This window comes from Manis javanica, chromosome 5 (genome assembly GCF_040802235.1).
Source record: "Manis javanica isolate MJ-LG chromosome 5, MJ_LKY, whole genome shotgun sequence".
Taxonomy (NCBI): domain Eukaryota; kingdom Metazoa; phylum Chordata; class Mammalia; order Pholidota; family Manidae; genus Manis; species Manis javanica.
This window is the reverse complement of record NC_133160.1, coordinates 169744940-169753017: the sequence shown is the minus strand read 5'-3', so window position 1 is coordinate 169753017 and position 8078 is coordinate 169744940. Positions and strand designations below refer to the sequence as shown.

At 62.9% G+C, this 8078-nt stretch overlaps 1 long non-coding RNA gene across 1 annotated transcript; it reads right to left on the bottom strand.

The window, feature by feature from the left end:
• Positions 1-3447: 3447 nt before the first annotated feature.
• Positions 3448-8017, bottom strand: LOC108401412 (uncharacterized). Its single transcript, XR_012131180.1, has 3 exons — positions 4979-8017; positions 4251-4348; positions 3448-4091 (listed from the first exon to the last, which is right to left on the bottom strand). It is a non-coding gene; the product is annotated as an uncharacterized lncRNA (long non-coding RNA).
• Positions 8018-8078: the final 61 nt, after the last annotated feature.

Sequence of the window (8078 nt, the reverse complement as noted above, 5' to 3'; positions counted from 1 at the left end):
GAGAACAGCCTTGAATCCTGCCCTTCCCTCATGGCTGCAAATGGCGGTTGGTGGGAAATAGATATTCGTTTGCTCAGTGAACATTTCCTGGGCTTCTGCCCCGTGCAGGCCCAGGATGAGATGGTGTGGCCCACGGCCCTGAGTCGGGGGGGGTCCTACTCGGCAGTGCACGTGCCCCCATCCCCTGCCCTTATGGTCCAGAGACCAGTGAAACTGCTGCTCCAGGCTGTAGTCCAGTTTTTGCCTTGGGGAACCCAGGGTCAGGCCCCCCAAGGCCGGGCTGGGCACTAGAGTGGTGTGGGGCCCTTGCTCTGGGCAGGTCTGTGGCCAGCTGCCATCCTGGCCTGTGGAAGATCAGACCTTTACAGGACAGGTGGCCTAGGACCCCACATTCACACAGACCAAACCCTCTCCCTATAGGGCCAGGCTCGACTGCCTGGGCTGGCTCTGGGTCCCTGCAGAGACCCTCCGGAACCCCCTCCAGTCCCTGCTCCTGTGGGGTGATGGTTGCAGCCCTGGCCTGAAACTGTGTCCCACGTCTGCAGATGATCCTGGGAGATGCATGCCATCCAGGTCCTGCCAGGACCCAGAGGGATCTTCTGCATCATTAAGGCCAGCTCAGACCCCTGCCCTGTGCCGTGCTCTGCAGCACCTGCCCCACAGCCCTGTGCACTGCGAGGAGGCCCCGGGCCCTGCCCGACACCCTGTGGCCCAGCCCAGGCCTGCCCACCTCTGTGACGACAGCTGGCTGGGCTGAGGTGCTGTGACAAATCCTCACCCCCAACACATGGCAGCTTTTGGGGCAGCCGGGCAGGAAAGGGGATACCTTGGTTGCCAGGAAGGCACAGGTCATACACGACCACCACTCTGGGACCCCTGCAGCTGACCCTGCGTCGTGCCCTTGCCCTGGATGGAGCCTTTCTCATCTGGAGCAAACCCTGTCTGGCCCTGGCCACCCACACTGAATGGGGCCCCTCAGGGAGGAAGACCCCCAGAGTCCTGGAGGGGCTTCAGTTCTCCAGGCCAGGTGCCCGGGGCTGACCCGTGCCACAGCCTTTCTTGGTCAGGCGCGAGGACCCCTGAGGTGACTCGAGGCACCATCCATCCCCTGCTCAGCTTTGCACAAATCTGAGAGCCTCTGATGTGTGGTCGGCGTAAGTGGTTCTCAGCACTATGGCTGAGCGGCTCCATCTCAGCCCTTATTGCACTGATGGTAGCAGGGAGCCAGGGCTTCCCCCCAGGGCAGACGGTGGGCTCTTCTGCCAAGTTCACAAGCACTCCATGGGCAGGACAGGGTGTGTGTGTGTGTGTGTGGCTTGCACAGGGTTGGAGGGGCTTGCCAGGGAGTGGACCAGGGGTGACTCCTCATGGCTGAACAGTGTCCCTAGTTTGGACAAACACATGGTATATCTGCTCGTTGTTGAGGCGGTGGGGCAGTTGGCTCTGGCTGCTGTGAACAGTGCTCTGTGGACGGGGCGTGATGTCAGGATCTGTTTCCGTGCTTTGGGAGTGCCCCTGGGAGGGGGGCTGTGGGTCCCCTAGGAATTGTGTCACCTGGAGAGCTGCCAGCCTTTCTGCAGTGCTGTGCCCCCCACTGATCTGGAGAGCGGGGTGCAGATGGGCCCCTGACCTGTCAGGCTAGCTGCTGCCTGGCACCAGGTGCTCAGAGAGGAGGCACCAGGAAGTGCCCCCCACCCTCAGGCGAGCTGCAGTGGGTTCCTAGGGCTGGGGGCTGTCCTGGGCCCCTGTCTGGTGGGGAGAGAGGGGTGGGTGAGGTCATCTGACCTCATCCTGCCCAGCCCCCAGCAGCCACTCCAGCATCCGTCCCCGGCCCAGTGGGCCCACCACCCCGTTGGCCTGGCTCCCACAGGGCCGCCCCCGGCACCCCTGCCAGGCACCTTCCTCCTGAGGTACCTGGACGAGTCCCTTTGTCCTGACCCCTGCCAGTGCTCACTTCCAGACCTCACTCTTCGCGCAGCAACCCAGAAGCCTGACTTCCGATCTCAGGCTCCCCTGCACAGAGCCAAGGCCACAGGGCATGCATGGCACTGACCAGGGGGCACCTGGCCTCAAGGAGACCCGCCTGCCAGCCAGAAGGTGCTTCAGAAATGAGTGCCCATGGTGCCCTGGCCCCCAGCCCAGGCCTGCACCCACCTGGGCGGGAGCACGGCCGCCTCAGCTCTGGGCAGAGAACCCCAGCTGCCGTGCAGAGTCCGTGTTCATCCGCTCTTTGACATCTGGGGCCCCACAGCCGGGCCACCCCCAGGAGTGTGAGGGCCGAGCCCACTTTGCCTGCCCACCAGCCCTCAAGGCTAAGGACACAAACTCCCCCAGGCACCGCATGTCGAAAGCAGCCACATCACCTGCCCCTTGCCCTCTACTAGCCCCGCTCTGTCCAGACCCTCCGCGTTGCCAGGCAGATTCCATGGCAGTGGCCCAGCCTTGGTGCCCTGGGCCCCAGACACCAGCCGCAGGTGACGGACATGGTGTTTCCTGGCCAGGGGCCATCTGCCCTGCCAGACGCCCATCGGCAGAAGGGCCAGCTACACTGAGCCTGTTCTGGCTCAGCCCCCAGCCCAGCCACATGGGCAGCAGCTGAGGGTGCACAGGCGAACCCGGCTGGTTCCCCTGGCCTGAAGCAGAAAGCCTGGTGCTGCACCTTCTGCTGGGTGGACCCCTTCCAGGACTGGCCCACAGGGGATCGTGCTGCCCACAGGGTGAGCCCCAAACTGCCTGGTGTGCTGCTGCGGCATGCTGTTCCACCTACCCGCCCAGTTCTCACCTGCCCGCCTCTGCCCCACCTGTCCGCCCTGTCCTCACTTATCCACCTCTGGAGGGACCAGCTCCAACAAGAATGGGCACAGAGGCTGAGGAAGGCCCCTGGTGTTTTTCCCTGAGGCACCTGGGGAGCAGAGGGGGGCAGAAAGGACCCCCCGGGCAGTGTGCTGGGGGTATGTGCAGGCAGCCTGTGCACTGAGCCAGACAGGTGTGGCGCCTCAGCCAGGGCTCTCTAGGAGACTGGCAAGGGGGGGGTATGGAGGTAGGGGGCAGAACCTGGATAGGGTGGTGCCCTGGGCAGCCAAGGGGCTGCTGAGGAGGGTCCTGTTTGTCCTGGAAGGTACCTGCCCTGCCCCAGGCCCAGGCCTGAGATTGCATCACTGCCACCTGGGGCTAGGCAGGGCCAGTTAGATCATCTTCCCGGACTAGGCCTCCAGGGGCAGGTAAGAGTAGGGCTGGACCCCTGACACAGGGGCACAGGAGGATGCCAGCCACCTGGCTGCCAGGCTGTCCAGTTGCAGGAACAAGGCACTGACTGTCACCCCTATGCTATGCGGTCCACCCTGGTGCCCCGCCAGCAGCCTGGGGCATGGGACCCCTCCCTCAGGACAGCAAGGCTATTTATTATTCAGTAACTGGCCCTCCCTTGACTGCTTAGGGGTGGTGCCTGCTTCCTGTGGTTCAGGATGCCTCCGTTCCCATTATCAGTTTAATTTTCCTCATGCAGCAATGCTTTACCCAGTCTCTTCCTTCTGGGGAGGGCTATGCCCCCAGGCCCTCCAGGGTTCCCACCTGGGAACCAGGTGTGATTGCCCCTGACTGCACAGCCCACCCCGAACTATCCAAGACAGGGTGCCTGGCCCATCTATGCAGACGTCCTCGCTTAGGGTCAGTGTGTGGGGTTGAGTGGGGTCTCCCTCTCTGGGCCACCCTCACCCGCAGACACCTTCCAGGTGTCTGAAGTTCCAGGCAGGGTGAATGTACTTCTCTCTCCCTGTGCGCCCGGCCTGGAGTTGGACACACCTGGACCATGGGAGGCGTGATGGAAACCCTCCCCTATGCTGGGCTCAGGGCTCCGTTCTGTCCTGCTTGGAATGCCGTTCCTCCAGGTTTCCAAGGACATGCCAGGATGGTGTTGAGTCACTCAGCTTGAGCCCAAATGTCCCCTGAGGCCTGGCCTGGCCACCTGCTAACAAGGCCTTCAGGTCTGTCCTGCTCTGAGTCTCTGCGCCGTCCTTCCGCATCTGCTCTTTCCTTGTCCACTGTCTCCTAGGACAGGGCTGGGCCGCTTCCCCCCCTGGGTGGACACATACCTGGGTGGAGAGACAGTGGCATGACTTGGATTCCGCTGGGGATGAGTGGCCCTTGGCCTTTGTCACCCCATAGGTGCCTCCAAGGTTCCTGCAAGCAGGTGGATGTGAGCCAGACAGGGCTCCACTGCGCCTGGCCCAGCTGCCCAGGGCTCTACCCACCTCTCGGCGGAGCAGGGGCCGGGCTGTCCATTCCTAGAGACTCTGGTCTGTCCCCATGCCTAGGAGGAGCTCTGGTGGGCTGATAAGTCTAACTGGTTCTGGGAGAACAAGGGGGGCCTGATTATGTGGCTGATTTCTGCGCATACATGCAACCCATTCCCAGCTGCCCCCACCGAAGTCGCTGAAGTCCAGACACCTCTCTTCAGGTAGGTGGGCCCTTGGCTGCACAGGCCTGACTGTGGTGACCTCTGCGTCCCCTGGGGTAAGCCTGGACTCCTGTGGAGGAGGAGCCTGCCCCTGCACCCCCACCCCCAGGCTCTGAGTTCTGCCACCTGGCCCTCCCTCCCAGGACAAAGAAGGTCCAGCCCAGCCGAGCCTCCCTTCTTCCCCAAGTGAGCAGACAACAGGTCCAAACAGCAGCCAGGGCGAGGGACGGAGGTGGAGGTGCGGGTGGGGCTGCTCCCGGTGCCTCTCTCCATGGCCTGCGTCTCTGAGGGGTTTCTCATCCCTGAAGCCTACCCCAGGGGCTCTGTTGGCTGGCTCAGGCGCGGCTGGATCTGTCCAGCAGCTGAAGGGGTCCAGGCCTGACGCACACAGATAGCCACGGGGCACAGGGAGCCCTGAGGGATGCCCTCCTTTGTCGCTCAGACCACACTGGATGTGAGGAAGCAGGGCTGCCCGGCGGGACCCTCCTTCGGAGCCCACAGCCCACGTTTGCTGAAGCTCACCCCGGCACCTGCTGGCATGCTGTCCTGTGCGCAGGGCTGAGCCTGGTCTCTGAGGAGGCTGAGAAGTCCAGTGGGAGGTGTGATCTGCTCAAGGGAGCAGCCGGCTCATCCCCAGGGCAGCTCTGGCTTCTTGGAGGGAGGAGGAGGCCTCTGGGGTGGTGCCCAGCAGCCGAAGGGACTGGGCTAAGGGTTAGGGGCACCTGGCAGGAGCCATTTGTGGAGCAGGGAGACCCCCTTGGAGTCACATGACTGGTTGGAGGCAGTGACTAGTCAGAGAGTCAGGGCCCAGAGTCCCCAGGTGGACAGCAGGGTGATGGACAGCAGGGTGATGGATAGCAGACACAACCAGCCGTCCACCAAGATGGAGACGTAGGCATCTGCTCAGCCCAGACCAGTCTGCCTTGCTGGTGCCTGTGGAACGGCAGCACGCTGACCCCAGGGTCTGCCTGGAGCACCTGGCTCCAGCACAGCTCTGGTCTGCATGGGGAAGAGCACGGCCGGCTGGCGGCCTGGGCTTTGTGGGGCAGAGGCCTTCAGAGGCACAGCCTCTCCAGAGCCAGCGCGTCTCTCCCCCAGGGTTCCTGTGCCCACTCAGGGCTGTCCCAGTACCTCCGTGTGGCCCTGCGGCCCACAGCTGTCCCCACCCCAGCAAAAAGAGTGCAAAGCCAAATTCTATTTTAGGCCCTCGTGGATTGTTTTTCCTTAGCCGTGGCCCCTTGGGAGCCTCTTAGCCGCTGACCCCTCCTCCAAGCAGCTCTGAAAGGCGCATCTCCCCATCCTGACACCCTCTGCCCCCCTGGCAGGCAGAGGCCCCCTTGGCTCTGCCCAGCCCTTGTGTGCCAGGGCCACTCGGCCAAGGGAAGAGGCTGGGCTGGGGCCGGGAGGGGTGGGAGGGGGCGTCTGCAAGAGGTCGCTCACTGTCCCCTCTCACGGCCCCCGTGGGGTTGAGGGGCCTGTGGAGCAGGGAGTCCCCGGGGTGCAGGGTCTGAGGCAGAGCAGTGGGGAGGCTGGAGGGGGAGGAGCCAACACTGCGGGGATCCCAGATCCTAGGCTGGCAACTCGGAGTGGGGCCACAAGGTCCAGGGGTCTGAGGGCCCCCCTCTGGGACCTGAGAGGCAGCCTGTGTTGGGGTGACCATGGCCTCTGTAGAAACGGGCAGTGGGGAAGAGAGTGAATTTCAGACCATGCACCTAGCACCCGGACCAGGCCAGGCTCTACTCCCAGGAGCCCACAGGGAGAAGGCCACTGCCAGCTGGGCCCCCGGGGGCAGGGGAAAGGGCTGTGGGGCCAGGGAGGGCCACTCGGTTCCAGCCCCAGCTCTGAGGAACGACGACGACCCTGCTCCATCTCACTCTGCCTTCACTTGTCACGAGTTACAACTTTGCAAGTAATGATGAAATCCAGCAGGAAAGTGGCCACAGAGAAGGTGCTGGTGCCCCGACTAAGTGATTCAGCCTGTTAATTACTAAGTTTGCACTTGAGGTTTCTAGGTAAGCGCGTGTGTGCCAAGAGCCCCAACAGCTGCTCCCTCCAGCCTGCAGCCCCCTTGCCAGAACCCACACCAGGATTCAAGAGCAACTCCAGAAAGTGCACGACAGATGGGGCCTCCCTGGAGGGAGCGGAGGGGCATCTGGCATGGACTTCCAGAGAGGCATCTGCCATCTGAAGTGTCCCCATGGGGTCTCTGTGGCAGGGGACTCAGGACTGCAGGGGCTCTTGGATCCAGCACCATGTGATCTTTGGCACAACCCTGCTTTGGGTTGGGGTTCCTGGCCTCATGGGGCTGACATCTGGAAGCTGGCGCATTGCAAGGACTTGCAGAGCCTTTAGCTAGGGGCTCTGCCTCCCCTGCCACGTGGCTAGGGTCCCACAGCCGGAGGCGGCTGTGGCCAAACACATGCTCCAAGTGCTGACCTCTTGCTGGGCCATCCTCCCCCTCACTGCAGCTTCCCAGCCATGGCCCTGCCAAGCCCACCGCTGTTCACCTCCACCCTGGGACCCCATCCTGGGCAGCCCACACCAGGAGCCGTCAGAGCTCGCCTCTGGACATCTCGGCTGCCAAGGTTTCCTGCTGGGCTCCTGCCTCTCTGGCTACTACAGACTTGGAGATTGTTCACCAGTTCCCATGTCCTCTTCTGGCACTCACAGGGGACAAGTCCACCAGGGGAGTGCCCCAGTGGCTGGTGGAGGCTGCATGTCCTCCTGGCCATGGAGTGGACCTGGCTGGGCGGCTGCCCTCTTGGGCACACTCCCTGCCAAGAGCCGGCTCTGCCCACAGCCCTTGTCAAGCTCCCTCTCCTTGGAGCACAGGTCACTCTGACCTGGCACTGTCACCAATCTGGTCTATTTCCCCCCAGAAGAGTGTTGAGTTCTGGATGGACCACCCACCCCCAGTCAGGGCTTGGGCAAATGTGAGAACTGACGGGCCTGCACGAGTGTGGGTGTAAGAGGGTGACAACAAAGATGCAAACACACAGAGACAGAGAGGGGCAGCGTCCACAGGCAGGCAGAGCACCTCTCGTGATCTGCCTGAACCTTTCTCCTGCCACGTGGGTCCCTGCTCAGGGGCGAGTGTGGGCTCAGCGAGGCCAGGGTCATGAAATCAGTGGGGCTGTGGACTCCAGTGCCTCGGTGCAGACCCCTGCACTTCCCTGACCCTGTGTAGGCCGTATTCTACCCAACCTGCTTGCCCTGAGCTCAGCTGGGGTCACCTCTGGGGTCCTCTGTGGGGCTGTCCCTTGGTCCATCTGGTAGTGCGAGTTGAGTAAAGTGGCTCCACTGGGGAGAAGTGACCTCTCTTTCCTGGACCTGAGGACACTGGAAGGGCCAGGCTAAGCAGACCCTCAAGACCCTCAGATGTCTGGGAACAGGTGATCACTCTACAGAGCACCTGCCCCCAGACCTGCACAAGGCCTGGGGCTTCTACCCACCTCAGATGAATGGTTGTGGGAGAGAGGAAATGTGCTTCTCATATTCCTGGGGATCAACTGGGGCAGACCAGCCCAAGGGGCTCCCTGCAGCCCTGCGGTAAGTCCTATGTCCTGTCCCTAGGCCCACCCTTCTGGGCACCCCCCCACCTTGCCCCTTCTGCCCCAGATCC